Source organism: Miniopterus schreibersii (assembly GCF_964146895.1).
Source record: "Miniopterus schreibersii genome assembly, chromosome: 3".
Lineage (NCBI taxonomy): Eukaryota > Metazoa > Chordata > Mammalia > Chiroptera > Miniopteridae > Miniopterus > Miniopterus schreibersii.
In genome coordinates, this window is record NC_138103.1 from 18,914,124 (window position 1) to 18,932,865 (window position 18,742).

Sequence of the window (18,742 nt, forward strand, 5' to 3'; positions counted from 1 at the left end):
CTCGACACCCTGGGATCCAGGGGTGCCCCAGTGCTGTGGAGGCACTGACAGGGAGACTCAGGCCATGGTGCTTTGGAGTTCCTGAAGGGCTCGTGAAAGAGTGAGTGTGCAGATGAGCATCGTTGATTTGAGGCCTGTGAATAAATGCAGGGCTGAGTGGTTTTATACTTTTATACATTGTGATCACAGCAAAGATTCATTTTCTGTCCAGCTCATGGGTGGTCCAGAGCTAAAATGCTCTCTGTCTTCAGCTTGGGTAGCAAACCCAAGGAAAAATTCTCAGACTCCCACTGGTACCAACTTAAATGATTTTCATATTAATATTCCTTAAGTATGAACAAACTTAAAACTAGGTATAAATTCCTTGTTCTTATATCTCCTTATAAAGGTAAAAAAATTAAAGAAGTTTACATGTTAAGCACTTGCAGAATTGTTACGATTCACTGTTGTCCATGTACTGCTGGTGCCGTTTTCTGAAACCAGTCTTTGCTCGCATGGCGTGTGGCAGGGCCTTGTTTATCATGTGCCGTGTCAGTGTGTATGCTGCTGACCCTGTTCCTCTCCGTGTTTCTCAGGTCACAGTACCTAGAAACACCTGTTTGTGCAGCACTGTGAAGCAGGTGGCCGTCACTTGGTGTCCCCACCTGGTCACCCATGAGTCCACTCTGTCCTAGTAAGTCTGTCAGCCTGAGACATTCACATCCTTGGAGTTTGGAGAAGTGGAATGATGAAGCAGTACTCAGCTTTTACAGAGTCTTTAGATGTTGTGGAATATAGTTTCATTATTTCTAAAATGTTGTCATCATCATGGAAATAGTAGCAAGCCTGTGGCTCCCCAGAAATGGGATGGGACTCGTCATTGAGAAACACTGCTCTGAGTCTGTGTGACTGGGGTAAAGTAAGAGTTTCCTTTCACTGGAGCTCTTTGCAGTGGTGTGCTGAGGGCTGGGGGAGGGGGGTCTGATTCTTTCTGACAGTGATGCTGTCATGTAAAACCGGGGGCTTATTTCTGCTTCTCACTATGAGGGGTGCTGCTTTAGCAGCATACTTCCCAGCATTTCCAAGTTGAACTTCCAACCAGACAAATGTGTGCAGCTCTGCTCCTCTTACCTGCGTAGGACCTTTGAAATTGTAGCCAAGCTGGTTGCTTATGTTTTTCTCCTTGTTTTAAGGCTTTTGTGAGAAGGCATAATTCTGTTGTGCTGCCTGTGATAAAAGATACCCTTTTCTTTCAAACAGAATATCCCATATGGAAACCTATGTTTTCTTTTATTGGGTTATTTGTGATGCCAGAGCCTTGAGCTCGCTGTTTTGAAAGTGACACTAGTTCATGAGAGTCGTTCCTGTTCTTTTAAAGGCACCTCCCAGCCCATGATGTGTATTGGAAATTAACTTCTCACCGAGTCCTGTGTGTTTTGGCTAAATTCCTTGATGAAAACTGAGTTAGAGAGTTGGTCCTAAGTCCCTCATGCTGAGAAAGGAAAGAACACTGCCCCACACAGAGCTGGGAGAGAAACCTTTTGTGCCTGATTAGCACAGAGAACATAAGGTTCAATTTCATGGGCTTTAAAAATACAAAGAATTTCAGTCAGAGATTGTGGCAAATGACACAATATTGACATCAGATTTCTGGCTGAATACTGGTCCAGACCCAGGTGAATTGAACAGCTTTTCTCTGTTGGCTTTCCTCGCAGTTCCAAATTAAGCTGCCCTCTCTGCCTCTGTCTCTTTGAGTGAGACGGGGCTGCAGGTTGGAGTTTGCAGATTGTTTCATTTGGAGGAATGGAAGATGAGCTGGTGAACCTTCCTCCATGTGATCATTTCTCATCTGTGTGCTCCCAGAAAAACAGTGAAATGTATTTCAGCTCCAAGCTCAGCCTAAGAGATTTCTGGTTTTTAAAAAAATATTCTCTCGGCTAAGGAAATAAACCCAAAAAAGCATATATTTTTTAATAAACCTTGACGGATTTCCTGGGCTCTTTCAAATGGTGATTCAGCATCCTAAGATCAGCTTTAGCCACTGAACACAAACAGTCCAGTGCCACTGCTCCCTTCTGCCCCTTCGTTTGGTGAGCATGTACTATAGGCACTGGCTTAACCTTTGACCTGCTTGACCTCCCTGAGAGCCTATTAGGGGGCACCATTTCTCCATTTTACTAGGTGGAACCTTACAAAGTTGTCAATAAAGGGACAATTTCAGAAGGTTCCAGCTAATTCTGATGAGGAAAGGGAGGCTCTGAGGGATCCCCCGGCTGACCCCTGGGCCACCCACCAGCACATGGGAGCCTGGGCTGTTTGGTGCCATCACCCATGTTTTGGGGCATGGGTGACAAATCCACGACCTATGGATTGAGCCTGACCCTCTGACCTGTTTTATTTGGCCAGTCCAGCAGGGTTTTGTTATTAGTTTTTCTTAATTGAGGTATTGCCAACATCAAAATTTAGAAGGTGTCAGATTTTTAAAATCGGACATCAAGCCCAGCCAGCGTGGCTCAGCGGTTGATATGACCCAGGAAATCTCTGTTCAATTCCCAGTCAGGGCACATGCCCAGATTTTGGGCTCAATCCCCAGCAGGGGGCGTGCGGGAGGCAGCCAATCACTGACTCTCATAACTGATGTTTCTATCACCGTCTCTCCCTCTACCTTCCTCTCTCTGAAATCAATAAAAATATTTAAAATTAAAAAAAAAAAAAAAGTTGAATATCAAGCTTCTGTTGAAAACGAGAATTGGTCACACCTGTTATGGAGTGAATGTGTCCCGTCCCCCTCCAAATTCATATTTTGAACTTGTACCCTCCAATGTGATGACAGTTGGGGTCTTTTAGGGGAATTAGGCATGATGACATTAGTGCCCCTATAGGAGGAGAGAGAGAGACCAGAGTGTTCTCTCTGCCATGTGAGGACACAGCGAGAAGGCGGCTGTCTAAGAGCCAGGAAGGCTGCCTTCCTTCACCTGGAACCGAAACTGCCAGCACCTTGATCTTGGACTTTCAGCCTTCAGAACTGTGAGAAAGAGATGCCTGTTGCTTAAGCCACAAATACTGTGTGGTATTTTGTTCTGGCAGCTGGGACAGACAAATACCCACTTCCATTCCCACTCAACCACACTTGGCCACAGCTTAGCCTAACAGTGCTGCCATGTCCCCACGGAGGCACCCCCCCCCCCCATTGTCTCTGGGACATTGAGCCGAGTCTTACTGCTATTTCTTGTTGGTGTTTGGCCGTTTTTCTCATACATTCAAGGGGTATCACTCACTCACATTACCTGCAGTCCTGCCTCTTACCCACTGCTCAGATGGCTTCCCCACACAGGGTTTGGATGTGAGGACCAGGCAGCGCATGTCACCCATGATGCATTTGGCTCGCGTATGTGCTCCCATGTATGTTCTGTGAGCTAGTCTACTGCTGAACTTCAGAAAGGGTGGTCCCATCCCAGTTTGGGGTGGAAGAGAGAAGATGGGCAGGGGAATAAAAGCCTGTGGGTAGCCCTGGCCAGTGTTGCTCAGTGGTTAGAGCATCGACCCACACACCGAAGGGTTGTGGGTTCGATTCCTGGGAAAGGGCACATACCTGGGTTATATGTTTGATCAACTGGGGGGCACGTGGGAGGCAACCAATTGATGTTTCTCGCTCTCCCCCTCTCTCCCTCTCTCCCTCTCTCTCTCTCTCTTCCTCTCCCTTCCACTCTTTCTAAAAATCAGTGGAAAAATATCCTTGGGTGAGAATTAACAAACAAAAAAAGCCTGTGGGTAGAATTTGCTCATGGTTTTCTTCTGGTGTTTTTCCCCCCTAAATATTCCTTAAAACTTTCAGGTTTGTGCAGCCTAGGGTCCAATATTAGATGGAACCTGCTTTTGCACACACTTTGCCGTTCATTTTTTCTGTTTACTGTGTCAGTATTTCACTCTTCTGCAAGGGGCACCATGACTTCCAAGTATTTTGCCATCTGTACAGATCTCAGAGTTGAAGAATCAGCAGGTTGAATTTTTTCTCCAAATCTCTCTGCCTCCCATTGCCTTCCTTGCTAACACCAGCAGGAAGCTACATTAGAAAGTAGGGCAGTGGGAAGCGGCTATTTCTTGTGCATTTTGAACTCTGTGTATCAGTCTGGCCCAGGTGGGGACCAGAGTCCACCCACCAAAATGGCCAGTAGATGAATGGCAGCCCCAACACCCTCTTCTTCTGGGAGCCCCACATTCTTTGTGTTGCCCTGGCATTTCAGAGAAAAGTGTCCACTGAGACGTGACACATGGCAGATGTTAGCAGATATTGAGGGAAATATCAGGTGTGCTTTTGAAAGTTAATCAGGGGACACTTGTATTCCGAGAATTCATTCTGCGGAACTGGACCGCAAATCAGGGAGGGCTTAAATGATTTGCCCTGCTTTCGTTTAGCATGTTAATAAAACAGGGATTTTTTTCGCAGAGTAATTTATCCCTGGGAAATGTATTATATTCTGCCGTTCCTTGAGGGGAAAGAAAAAGTTATGGGGGTGGAAGCCAGAGTAATGTAGGTCACTGCACAAATTCCCAGCTGGGCTTTCAGCAGAAAATGCAGTCACTGTCTTCCCCACTCCACACCCCATCTGCTGCCACATTTACTCTTAAAGTTGTGAGATATATTTTTTTGCTGAAATATGAGCTTCTGTGTTCTCCCAGTGAGCATGGGTTTAGCTCAGGATGAAATGCTCCTACTGGTGCACCACCAGATGTCACCTGAACCTAAGTTCCTTCCTAGGAACTTTGACCTCACATTGCTTTTGTGGACTAGCCCAAACCTTCCTAGCTTAAGTCGTCAGCATGGCCCAGGTGCCAGGAAGGAGCACAGACCCTTCATGAGGTCTCAAAACATGCGGCTGGACCGGCAGGCTGCTTAGGTGTGGACAGTGTTTTAAAGTAAAATATAAAAAATATATAAATACAAAAAAATGAAATAGAAAATAATTCTGTAACTATGTATGGTGATGGATATTACCTAGGTTTATTGTGACCATTTGGGGATATATACAAATATCGAATCACAGTGTTGTACACCTGAAACTAATATAATGTTTTATATCAGTTATACCTCAATTTAAAAAAACCCACACCATTTTTTTTCTGGTAGGTAAAACTGTGGGTTATCTTCTTGCTTGTTTTCATCTTTTTAAATTTTTTTCATAATATGCATTGCTTTTTAATTAAGAAAAAATAATAAAAGTTATTTTTACTAAAGGAAAGGGAGAGAAACAGCATATATCTCATATACCTTGAAGTAGTAATAATTACTTTGTATTATATTGATTTTATATACATACACACACACACATATAAATGTGAATGATTTTCAATGAGATAAGTCCCCACCACTCGGGCACCTTTTGGACCCCTCCCTCCTGTACTTCTCCTTGGCCGGCTTCACTGAGTCACACCAGCTGCCTGGATCCTCGAAGCCACATGAGTTTGAGACCCCTGGGAGCAAAATGGAAAGTGTGGGACTTTGGAGTCAGCTCTATCACTAAGGCGGAGGTGATCTTGGGCAAGGACCTGCCTCTCTGAGTCTGAATTTCCTTCTGTGTGAAATGAGAAGTGCCACCGTCTCTGGGTAACCCTTATAACATGAATTATTCTGAAAGTCTGCCTTTTTCTCCCTCTGTCCCCCACTGGTTTCTCTAACCCTCGATAAAGTGATTCAGGGCCTGCCCCGGGGAACTGGGTGCTTCAGCTGAGCTCTGGCTTTTAAGGGAGGAGGAAAGGTGGGCCTGGGCCCAGGTGGCTGCCTCAGCCTCCCCTCTTAGGTGCCAGTTCTCTCCCACAGGAAACACCACCTCTGTCCTTGGAAGGTCGTTACTCGGAGGCCCTTCCCCTGGGAGACCCGTGGCCCTGTCGCCTGGAGGGATGACATGTAAATGGGCTGTTAAGGGATGTAGCAAACGTTTGGTCCCGAGGGTGCTGGCCCTGCAGATCCACAGGGCTCCTGCCCAAGGAGGTCATGATGAATCATTACTTTTGAAAGTGATGAGGGTGACAGCTATTCCTCTCTAATATTCAGATTGCCTCCCGGGCAGCCCACCAATCACAGTGATTATGTTCAATTTCTCCCATTTCTTTCCCTCTGGTGGTGGCAGGAAAGAGGTCACTCTGCGGAGAAGAGGGAGAAGGGGGCGGAAGAAGATGATGGGCTTTACCATTTTCAGAAAGTGGGGGACCTGGAACATCTCCAGGACCACAACTCCACTGAGGGGTATTTGGAAGGTCCCCCCAGAGGGGCCTGTATTCAGCAAACATCGCTTTCATGCAGCCACTATTTACTGAGCACCTACTAAGTACTCAGCAAGTACTTGGGATGTAGCAGAGAACAAAACAGAAAAAGCTAAAAACCCTCTGCCTTTATAGAGTGGGGAGGTGGACAGTGGACACGTAAGCATATGAGGTACCACTAAATGAAAATGAATTTAAAGGAAATTAATATAGTGTTTGAAACCAGAGAATCACACAGAATGTTTCTCATAAAATGGTCAGGAAAGGCCTCTCTGAGGGAAGATGCTGTGACTTTCTCCAGGAAGGGTGTTCAGACAGAGGGAATAGTAAATGCAAAGGCCCTGAGGCAGGAACAAGCTGAGTGTGTCAGATGATGCCATTGTGGCCAGAATGGAGAGAGAGAGGAGGGCAGTGAGACTGAGGAGGAGGTAGCCAGGGCCAGATCATACAAGGCTTTGGAGGCTGTAACAATGACTGAGATTTATTCTAAGTCCATTGGGAAGCCACCAAAAGGTTTGGAATGGGGTATGACATGACTTAGTTTATGTTTTTAAAATCTGATTCTAGATGTGGGATAGAGAATGAAATTAGAGGGGGCAGGTGGCGAAGCTTTTTTAGGGTCCTGGCAGGAGGAGTTGGTGACTTGGCCAAGGTAATGAGAAGGTTAGCAATTGTGTTAAGGACTGGCTGCCAGGTGTGAGACCAGACAGAGATGCAGATGCCTCAAGCTGCTCAAATAGACAAACTTGGTATTCAAGCCAACATTTATTGAGCACCTACTCTTTATAGCCCCGGATGACTAAGCATGGACCCAGCACTCGGGGGCCAACATCTGTATAAGTCATGATATCACAAGGCAGCACATCTTTCCTGTATTTACTAGGAATTTGCAGAGTGCTTAGTTCAGTGTCAAGCTGCCTGGTTTGTACCCCAGCCCTGCCACTGACTAATTGGGTGACCCCAACCAAGTCACGTAAGCTCTCCAGGCCTTGGTGTCTTCATCTGTACAATGGAGATAACAGTAGCATCCACGCGATGGGCGCAGCCATGAGGGTTACATGAGCACACGTATGTCAAGCTCCTAGAGCAGTGCCTTTCACGTAGTAAGCTCTGTGTGTGTGTAACTATTTTTACCAGGAGAAAGGGAGCACGGGGGAAGGAGAGTCTGGGGAGCAGACGTTTTGGAGGAAGTGATAAACATGGTATTAAAAAGAAACTAAAGCACTACAGAGAGATATAAGATGAAATAAACGTCACACGCCCCTCTACTGTGCATCGTGCCCCCACCCCCACCTGTGATCGCTGTCGGTTCCTTATGTAACTGCAGAAATCGTCAGTAGTTATGTAAGCCAAAGCCACCCTCTACACAGCGTTCGTTCGTTCTGTAGTTTGCCTTTTGAATTTAATAAAGCTGGCTCATTCTTTTTGAAAACTGCATAGTATCCACTGCAATGGCTGTTTTGTAACTTATTTCACCATTGCTCTATTTGAACATTTAAGACTGTTTCCAGATTTCTTTCTCCCTCTAACAGTGTTGCCAGGAGCATTTCAGTAGATACACGTTTTGGAAGGTAGGTCTGTAGGATTGGTTCTTAGGCGTGATTCTAGCTCAGATGGCATGCACATTTTAAAAATTTTCGGGTATCACAAACCCCATCATTGTATACCAATTCAATATGCAGAATTGTGGGGGCATAGAAGAGGGAGATGTTCTTTCCTGATGTGCAGAACCACTGCCAAGTTCAAGGAGCCCATGTCATCTACCATGGCCAGGGAATAGGGCACTTGCCCTGTGGTCAGGATCTTCTGGGAAGCAAGGCTGGGACCTGAGGGTGGCAGGTCCTAAGGGAGTTCCCATCTTGGTCTCTGAGACGGGAAGCCCTTGCAGGCGTTTGAGAGCAGGTCTGTGCTTTAGGGGGATCACGCTGGCAGCTGGGGGAGAATGGCATGGGGATGGGAGCCGGGGTAGGGCGCTTCCATAGTAACCCAGAGAAGGGGTGGGGGCTGAACCAGATGACTACCAAGTTTTTGAGGCTGATGTTGAGGCAAATGATGATCTGGGGGCTGGGGGTGGGAGGACTGGCTTGGGAGCAGGGTAGGTGAAAATGAGGTCTCTGTGCGGTCCTGAAGGCAGGTTGGGAGCCCAGGAAGAGAGATGTGAGGGGCTGCGGGGCTTGCATACTCTCGGCTCAGCATCAGGTCGGAAACATTACATTTCCAGTCTCAGAAAAGTCAGTCAAGAATTCAGGAAAAAGTATTATAATTCTCCTGTGAAAATTAAAGTGCAACAGTCAGCATTCACGGTTTGAAGGAATCCGCATGGGGGAGAGGGAAGCAGGCGCGGGAAGAGCCAACGCAGAGTTGGAGCTTGAGGTCAAGGTTTCCAGGAACCGGGACGGGAGCTCATGATCTCTAGTCAGTCCTGCCTTTTCAGTTGCTGTCCTGTTACAAGTGTGTTCGTGGCTCTGTCTGCTGCAAGCAACGAGTCATTCTTGCAAATAAAATAAATACTAATGAGTTTATGTGCATGGTATATTTGATGTGAGTGGCAGTCGAAGAAATAATGCGTTTTGGATTACATTAGGGATTTGGACAGGCGATTCCGCGCGGTGCTGTCAGCTGTGGCAGGAGACTCACAGGGCACGTCATCCGAACAGCACCCAACCGTGTTCTCTGGTGTTTTCCAGTGTTTGAATATTTGCTCCAGGCTACAATTCTTGTTAATACTATCAAACTAAATATTTTTTAGTCTTAAGCAAATCACTGTAGATTTCCACAGTAATGCGTAAATAGTGTGAGGAATGTTGGGGCAACCTTAGGACTGACCAAGTTGTTATGCTGTGGGGGACTCCCAAGAACCCCCAGGAATTCTGACTTCTTGCTCTCAAATCCCAGAGTCGTCTTTCAGAAACCTGGAAATTGTACCCCCTCCTTGGGGTACAGTTTCCTGGTACAAACTTGGGAATGGGACTCACCGAGGTGGGAAAGGGCGCCCCGGGAAAGAGGGGAGCATGAGAAGCGGTGACAGCCCAGGATGGGAGCTGGGGACCGGCGGCAGAGGGAGGAGGGGAGACTGGTAGGAGTGGGGTCGGGACGGAGGGGAGGTGTTTCCCAGAGACGCCTTCTGCAGAATTAGCGCGCCCCAGAGCTTCAAGAATAGCAGGCTGTCCTCCTTCGCTGCCAAGTTGGCTGAGGACCACGGAGTAGGTGGCGCCGCACAACTGTCACCCTCAGCGCGGGAGAGCACCGCGAGCACGTCACCGCGGGCTGCAGCGGGCAGCAGCGCCTTCAAGCCCCCGCCGCCTGTCACGTGGGAACGTGTTCGGCTCCACTGTCCTGCTTAGAAATGCCCCCGCCTCTGGCAGGCAGGCAGCCCCCGGAACTGGGTTCTGGAGCCGGTAGCTCTCCGAGGTGGCGGAGGGCTGTTCCCATCGCCCTGCACAGGGGCAGTTTGTCCAGACGTGAGCGCTGTGCACAGTTCCACCTGGGCATTCTCTCAGGGTCTGGGGAACCAGAGCCCCTTGGGTCCTGGAATAACTTAGGTCAGGTAGAGGCCATTTGGGCTGTAGAGTCTCCACCCCTTTTCTGCTGTGTTGGTGCTTCATGTGGACGTGATAGGGGGCCAGCCACTGATGCCTTCTCCCCAGACCGGGGGTCCATGAACAGACTTGTAGAAATTAGAGGGCAAACCTTTTCCCACTGCAGCCTTTTTCACTGTTTCTCAGCTCCCACCTCTTATCCCCGCCATTACTAGTGGGGCCTATTATTTGGGGGAGGAAGCAGCTCGCTACCAGGGCTGACACCCCTAACTGGGACAGACTTGCCTTGGGGGGGGGGGGGCTGACCTGCTTCTGTGATCTTTCAGCATCTTGCTTACTGATGCTTGGCCCCTTCCCAGCACCTAGGATCAACAGAGCAGACACCCAAGTGTACCCTGTCGCTTGGGACCATGGCAGACTCAGGCACCTATAAGGAAGAGGTTGGTCATTCACGTGAATAAAGCCTAATGGTGTGGCAATAGGGAGGGGTGGGGAGTGGAGCTCACAGACCCTGTCTAAGAGGGTCAGCCACTGCTCACCCCAGGTGATTATTGCTATGTGGGACTGCAGGTTGCCAGATCTTTGAATTTTTAAGAAATGGCAGAAACCCATAACTAGCTATAAAATCTGATTTTTAAATTAGTTGGAAACTAATTTGTGAGCCAAAAAAAATTTCAGTGGGCCACATAGGGCCTATTGGGTATTAAAAGTCTAATGCAGGAGATCTGTTCAACACAGAAAGAACTGCAGGATGGGAGGAGGCAGTGACCCACTCACTCAGGGGACAGTGATGACGAGATTCTGACCAGGACAACTCTGACTCCAGGTCCTGGAGACAGAGCGCCCCCTGGCCATCTGACTGAGGTCCCCTGGACAGTTCAGGCCTGCCAAATGATGCACCCATCGGAAGTCACCAGGCCTAGATTTCAGCTTCAAATCCAAGTACCTCCCATCACCCTGCCCTCTCCCCGTGTGGAAGGTACTGAACCCCCAGAGGCCCCTTGACCAGCCATGTTTGCCTCTTCCAGGCACAGTCCCTGGGTATCTTCTCTGTGGCAGTTCTTTTGTTTCTGGTCTTTGCGTGTTCGTGGGCAGTGCTTGGGCACCGGTGAGAACAGCCAGAACTATGTCCTTTTCAGCGGTTCCCCAGGGAACAGGGGTTCTCGGAACACAGTGGAACTGGTCACAGGCTATTAGGGCTGAAAGGAAGTCCAGTATCGCACCTGTTACGTTCAAGACACAAAATCTCTTCATGAGTTCAGTTTTCCTGGCAGGGTTTCGTGCAGAGGGGCTGTTGTAGGACATTTCTTCTGATTTCGTTGGTGTTCCTACTCGCTGTCACTCACTGCCTACGCCCTGCTCAGCCCCATTGGGTTTCCCTGTGCCTCTAAACCACACTTCTCAACTGGGGCAGTGTTGCCTCGCTCCCTTACCCCAGGGACAGTGCAGTCAATGGAGGCATTTTTGGCTGTCACACTGGGGGTGGGGAGTGTGCTGCTAGAATCAACAGGGTAGAGTGTAGGGAGCTGCTAAATGTCCTACCATGCATAGGACAGCCCCACGACAGAATTATCTACCCCAGGGTGAGTGGTGCCCAGGTGGAGAACCCCGATCCAGCCCAGAGCGGGTCTGTCACTGGACCTTGTTAACCAGCTGCAACCCCCCCCCCCCCCCCCATGGCTCCATGGCCAAGAAAGAGACCAGGAGAGGAAACCAGGTATCAAGCTGAGGGCTCTTCATCGTTAAGTCTTCACGTCCACCTTTGAGGTTGGTGTCGTCATCCCCTAGCCCCGGACAGTGAGTGACCTAGCTGTGGTCTCACAGCTGAGACGTCGGGGAGGAGGGAGTGGGAGCTGAGTCTGTGCAGTTGTTAGACTCTGTTCTTTGTCACCATGATGTCAGAATGAAGCACGTAACAGAGTGCTCCTCAGTATCTTCATGTTTGGCTATTTCCAGGGTCTAGGTTTTAACGGTGGGTCCTCCGTGCCCCTAGGACAGGAAGCCTACGCTACATTGCTCCTCGGGCCACGCCGCCTCTTCTCTGCAGGTCTCCAGTGTGGGCTGTGGGTTTTACCCGTCCCTGCTGTGGCCTCTCATCTCTCACATCAGTCGTGCTGCGGCTGTGGTGCTGTCAAAGGTCCTGCCCATCTCTCCATCTTTGGGGTTAATTCCCGAAGTAAATGTGCAGAAAGGCCTGGGAAATGGGGCTGAGGAGGCTTCAGGAGTGAGGGCTCTGACCCAGTTGCAAGGTGGTGTGAGACCTGTGCTCCACCTGCATCCTACCCTCCTCTTCCTAACAGTTGCTCATGAGCCACTGCCCCTCTCTGTCCCTCAGTCCTCGAGTACGCCAAGATGTTTTAGCTGCACCAGAAGAGAGCCCAAGTGCTGCTTGGCCCTGGGAACACTCCTTCCAGCACACACGCTGCTGGCTGGCCCCTCCCTCAGCAGATCCAGCAGGCTGCGGCTGCTGAGTAAGAGCAGGGCTCCTTGTTGTCTTCTTTTGCACCCTGGAGAGCGTGCTATGGCAGAGTGTGGGTGTTTTTCGCACTAGGTTGTCTGGGGAGTCAGGTTGAGAGGTTAGTAATGCAACGGGAGACAGCTGTTCTGTCAGGGTCCAGGATGTGGCCTGTTCTAGGACTTCCCATGAAAGATGCAGACAGATGGCATTGTCCATAGGAAGGGCTTCAGCAATGCGGGCCCTGCCTTCACCTGAGGCCAGGCCATTTATTAGCTTGGTGAGCTTGGATTACATCCTTGAAGGACTTTGTGCCTCGACTTCCCCATAGGTAAAATGGGACAGATAACAGGCCCTGCCTCAGGAGGCAGATTCATAGATTTAATAAGACAGGGCCAGAGCACGTCACACCAGGCACACAGTAAGCACTCACTAGTTTAGTGTGGCCACAGTGGTAATGTTAATTGCTTCTGCTGTTAGTAGGAGTGTCGACCGCTCATTCTGGGCCCCTTAGAGCTAGGCGGACCTTGGAGCTGTGAGATTTTCACAGCAAGCACACTCACTGGGAGTATTTGGGAGACCGTATACATTTCTCCATTTATCTTCCCACCAGGGGCACTCCTTTTCTTCCCAAATATCAGTAAAGTTGATCTGGGACACCAAGGTTCTGTGATCTTGTCAGCATCAAGGTGGCATCCCTGTAGCCAAGCCCTGAATTGCTGAGCCCAGGGACTAGGCTGCAAAGTGCCAGGTTTCCCCCAAAATAATGGATTTTCCTTTTACCCCAATAAACTGTTCAGTGTGATGGATAGTCAGATTTTGTTATAATAGGGAAACTAAAGCTCTGTTATTAATTTCTTTATGATTCCAACTGAATGCAAGACTTTGAATCAGACAGGCCCGGATTCAGATGTCAGTTCTACCACCAAGTGGACTTGTGACCTTGATTTCTCTGTGCCTCAGTTTCCCTGTCTATACAATGGGGCCAGTAGCACAGACCTTGCAGGCTTGCTGAGAGGATTAAATGAAACGTCACCTAGTAGGAGCATCTCCCAGGGGAGCTATTTCAGCTGCAGTCGCATTTCCCTTAATTCTTTGTTCAGATTCTCACTTCAGCCTCAAAATGATTTGAGTTGAAAGCTTAGATATTATTACAATTGCTTGCCCTACTTCATGTTGTATATTTTTTAAACATTAGAGCATCAGAAAATTCAGTTTGGAGCAAGGGATGCAGGTTAGGTTATTTTTGGCACAATAACTTCCATCCTATTTTGGGTTAGTAAAAGAAATAGCAATAAACATTCTCTAACATCAGGGAGGTGAGCTGCACCACATGAGAAGTTGACTGCCCTTCACAGACCAAATTATTTTGTCCTGCAAAAGTATAACCAACCTCTGTGATAGCTTTCTTCTCAGTCGGTCAGTCAACTTCACAGGATCCTGCACCTCCCTGCACTTCTTAAGTAATATCTATGAGTGATCACTGAGGATGGTTACTGTACTGAGTTACGTGTCAGTTATTTACCACCCCGTTAGTGCTATGCAATGAACCACCGTGTGCTCGGTGGCACACAGTAACAGTGACGTATTGCTCATGCATTGGGTGATAGGCTGGGAGGCTCAGCTTATATGGGCTGCATTTGCTTCCATGTCTGGGCTACAGTTAGCTGTCTACTGGTCCAGGATGGCCTTGACTGGGCATGTTGGGACAACTGGGACCAGCAGGCAAGCCTGGGAATATATGACAGAAAGTGAGAACAGGGAAAGCCCAATCATTGTAACACTTGCCAAGCTTTGACTATATCACATTTGCTAACATCCCATCGGCCAAGGCAAGTCCCAAGGCAGAGACCAGCCAGAGTGAGAGTGGGAGGGCACTGCAAAGGCACATGGCAACGGACAAGATGTAGAGAGGGGTGAATGATTGGGGTTGTTTTGCAACTACCACAGATTGATAACGTATCCTAGGTTGGATGTGAAAGGATATGAGTGGGTGGGGTGGGGAGCACAGCTGTGAAATTCTGCAAATGATATTTCAACTAGTAAGAAGATGGAAGGAAAGGTAGTGATTGGAGCTCAGATGGCCCATAAATCAATGGTGGGGCTCAGAGAGGGTTCCTTCCACTGTATTCTGGGAAGGGGCCAAGTTAGGGCCTTTAATATATTGACCAGAGTCTGCTTGCCTTGCCTTTTAAAAAAAAAATTTTAGCAGATACTGAAAGTGACTTTTTTATTTTGGTGTTCAGTTCTATGAATTTTAATACATGTGTAGATTAAGTACCCACCACCTCATAATCAGGCTATAGGATAGTTCCATCACCCCAGAAAGCTCTCTCGTGCAGTCCCTATGGTCACATGCTCCCCCAGCCCTGAGCCCGGGCAACGCTGATCTGTTCTCTGTCACTATGGTTTTGTCTTTTTGAGAATATCATCTACATGGAGTCATACAGTAAGTAACCTCTTGCTTCTTTCAGCACAATTCTTTTGACATTCATCCGCGTTGTTGGGTGTATCGGTAGTTAGTTCCTTTTATTGCTGAGTAGTAGTCCATTACATAAATATATGGATATACCAGTTTGTTTATCCATTCACAAAGACACTTGAGTTTTTTCTAGTTGCCGACAATTTTGAATAGATCTAAGACAGACATTTATGTGCAGCTTTATTTCTAGGGGGTAAATACCTAAGAGTGGGTTGGTAAGTGTAAAAAATTGCCTAACTTGGAGAGGCTGTGCCATTGTACATTCCCACAGTCGGAGTGTGAGAGAGCTTCATATACTCTGCCCCCTCATCAGCACTTGGCATTGTCAGTTTCTCATTTTAGACGTTCAAAGGATGTGTGGCAGATCTCATCATGGTCTTACTGGCATTTCCCTGGTAGCCAGTGATATTGCTCATCTTTTCATGTGCTTATTTTTCTACCTATGTCCTCTTTGGGGAACTGTCTCTTCAAGTCTTATGTCCATTTTTAAAAACTGGGTTGTTTGATGTTTTACTGTTAAGCTTTGATGGTTCTTTATATATTCTGTGTAGAAGCCCTTCATCAGGTAGGTAATTTGCAAATATTTTCTCCCGTCTGTAGCTTGCCTTTTTGTTTTCACTTCACAGTGTCATTTGCATAACAGGACTCTTTGATTTTGATGAAATCCAATTTCTCAAATTTTTCGATTATGAATCATGCTTTTGATTCTAAGAACTCTTTACCTAAACCAAGGTTACAGAGATTTTCGCCTAGGTTTCCTTCTCAAAGTTGTATAATTTCACGTTTGCCCTGTGACTCATTTTGAGTTAACTTTTTATAAGATATGAGGATCGGGTCAAGGCTAAATACTTCCACGACTGCACCCCTGCCCAGGGCCAAGAGGGGGACAGAGAAAAAGGGACCACAGCTCTGGTTGAAGAGGAAGGTTTCCCCGTATTAGATTCCTGTGGCTGCTGTAACAAATCACCACACACTTAGTGGCTTGAAACAGCACAAATTTATTCTCTTACAGTTCTGGAAGCCAGAAGTCCAAGACCAGTCTCCCTGGACTAAAGTCACAGTGTTAGCAGGCGGGTTCCTTCTGGGGGCTCCGGGGCAGGATCTGTTTCCTTGCAGCACTCCTGCTCTGCTTCCATCACTGCTCTGGGACTGACCTCCGCCTCCCTCTTACAAGGACCTTCTTGATCATATTGGGCCCACCAGATAATCTCATCTCAAATCCTTAAACTGATTGCACCTGCAAAATCCCTTTTGTCATAAAAGGCATCAGGGATTAGGTGTGGATGTCTCTAGGAGCCATTGTTCGTCTTACCACACCCTCCCTCGGAGTTTCAGGGGCTTGAGGACACTGCGACTGAGGTGTGATGACACAGAGAAGAGAGAGAAGAAACACGGATGTCCCCCACTTTAATTGTCTGCTTTCCTACTCTCTAAGCCAGAATTAGAGGCTCTCCTGGAGCCCTCTGTCCATGCCCTGCCCATTATCAGGGGTCAGGCTGCCTTGAGCCCAGACTGTAGGATACTAGAGGGGAAAATGCTCAACTCAGTGCAGGTTTGATGGTGCATTAGGTTCTGGTCATCTCCCCCAACCCACCTGCCATTATTGACTTTCCAGAGTCCTCCAGTAGCTGCCTCGTGCTTTCCCTCCAGATTTTATAGCCGCATCTGGTGGAATGAGTTCACTCCATCTTACTCAGGTCTGGAATCCCTTCTTTATGTTGCATGCAAAGAAGGGACGTGCTGTGTAAACATATATTATGTCAGGGAGTGAATGCTCAGCAACAGAAATATTACTAGCAGTTATGATGGTCAAGATTTATTGAGCACTTTGCATTTGCCAGAATTATCTTTTAACTTTTTTAAGTCTATGAGGGTAATTACATGGGCCATTTTACAGATGAAGAAACTAAAGCTCAGAGAAGCTACTTAACTTGCCAAAGGATCCATACTTAGTGAGCGATGGAGCCAGATCTGGGTGACTCCAGGACCCCAGGTTGTAACAACTCCACACAGTTTTAACCACTCTTCCCTATCAGGACTGCCAGACCTCTCTCCTGAGTTCAGACCTGGGCCTTGACTCTATCTTGCTTCATCAAGCCTTCCTTTACCTGTCTGATCCTGAATTACCACAACCGTCCGGCAGGGATTCCCATCACCACTTGCACTTTCTTTCTTCCACCCTAGGCCCGCAGTGTCCTGCTGACTTGATGGGTGGACTTGTGCTTCTTGGCCCTCAATGTAAATGCCCAGAGGGCAGGAATCCTGCCTCTTCCCCTTTTATACCTACTGTGGAGCACAATGCTGGGAGATGGGAGATGCACAGTGAATATTTATTCTAATGAGCCAAAAGCTATTTTCCATTGATTTCTGCAATAGGGAACCCCCCAGACAGGTTGTTTGATTCATTTAAGCAGACTTGGCTGTTCTGATAAATTCAGACGGGCTCATGTTTCAACACTACTTCTATTTTCTCTTTAAAAATTAGTATAGCAATGATAGACATAATCACCAGTTAGCCCAAATCCTACATTGTCTCAGATATATCCCTACATTGAACCTGGCTCGGCCAGGTAACCTGGTGCTACTGCTGTGCTGGGGCTTGTGCTAAGCACTTTATATTCAGGGTCTCATTTAATCTACAGTTCTGAGAGAGGTAGGGCCTATTGTTATTCCCACTTTACAGATAAGGAAGTTGAGGCTTAGAGCCATTGAAGGACTTGAACAAGATCACACAGCAGGCACGTTTTAGAGCTGGCATTTGAACTTGGATCTAACTCCTAAACTTGTACTGTTTGAAGGCAAAGTGTTGGGAGCATGGACTTTGGGCCCAGGCAGGTCTTGGCCCCAGGTCTGTCTTACTCTAGAGCCCATGCATGTAAGCACTATACTATCACTGCCTTAAAAAAAAAAGATAAATGGTAAAATGAGGTAAAGACTTCTAGTAAGGTGTCTGGACCTGTGACAGGTACTCAAAATGCTAAGTGAATCTAAAGGTCCCAGAAGCAAGGTATGTATGATGAGAGACTCTAGTTTGCAAAATTTCAGAACCTACTTCGAATGAGCTTAAGGTGGAAAGAAGTTATCGGCTGAAGTGTTGGCTTCATTTTCTGTTTTTTGTGGGGGTTTTTAATATGTCTTTATTGATTTCAGAGAGAGGAAGGGAGAGGGAGAGAGAGAAACATCAAAGATGAGAGAGTCATTGATCGGCTGCCTCCTGCACGCGCTCTCCTGGAGATCAAGCCTGCAACCCAATGCCCTGACCAGGAATTGAACTGTGATTTCCTGGATCATAGGTCAATGCTCAACCTCTGAGCCAAGCTGGCCGGGCGTTGGCTTCATTTTCAAGCAGGTTTTCTCCATCTGGTGGGAAGGTGGCTCCTGGCAGCTGCAGGCCTGAGGGACCCATAGATCCTTATAAAATCCTTATCACCGGCTCTAGCCAAAGTCCTAGGGCAGACTCGTACTCACCCATCTTCCCAGTAGCTCCAGCAGAAATTCTAGCGGGGAGGTTCTGATGGTTTCATCTCCCAGCCAGTGACTGTGACCCAGGGAATCAGCACCTTGATTTGCCAAATCTGGGGAAAGAGAGGGGCATTCAGCCACCTCAACTCACGGACTGAGCATGATTGTTGTAGAAGCGGGGGGTGGTCCGTGAAAGGAGAGAAGGTAGGTGGACAAACAGGTCCACTCGGGGGGTCCTGTTGGACAGCTGTCAGTAAAACTACAGCCAGTTGTGTGGCAATTTTTGTATAAGAAGCACATGCTGCCTCTGGTCCAGCCTTCACACCCACTGAGCCAGGAGATCATGCTTCTGTGGGAACCTTGTGCACCTCCCAGCTCCTTACTCCCAGTGCAGTGGGAAATGTGCCCCACACTCCCTGGCAGGCATCGCCTATCTTCAGGCATGCATCTAGCCTGTATCTGACAAGGCAGTCCTACTGTAAAGTGTTACTCAGGATGAAGTCGTGAACTTGGGGGTTGCTGTGGGCTTGACTGGGCATGTAGAGATTTCCCAGGTGTCTGCTG

General features: G+C 47.8%; 1 protein-coding gene across 3 annotated transcripts in view; it reads left to right on the forward strand.

Moving 5' to 3' along the window:
* The window catches only part of SNX29 (sorting nexin 29), a 456,832-nt gene that overhangs the window by 418,508 nt on the left and 19,582 nt on the right, over positions 1-18,742 (forward strand). The window lies entirely within an intron of this gene.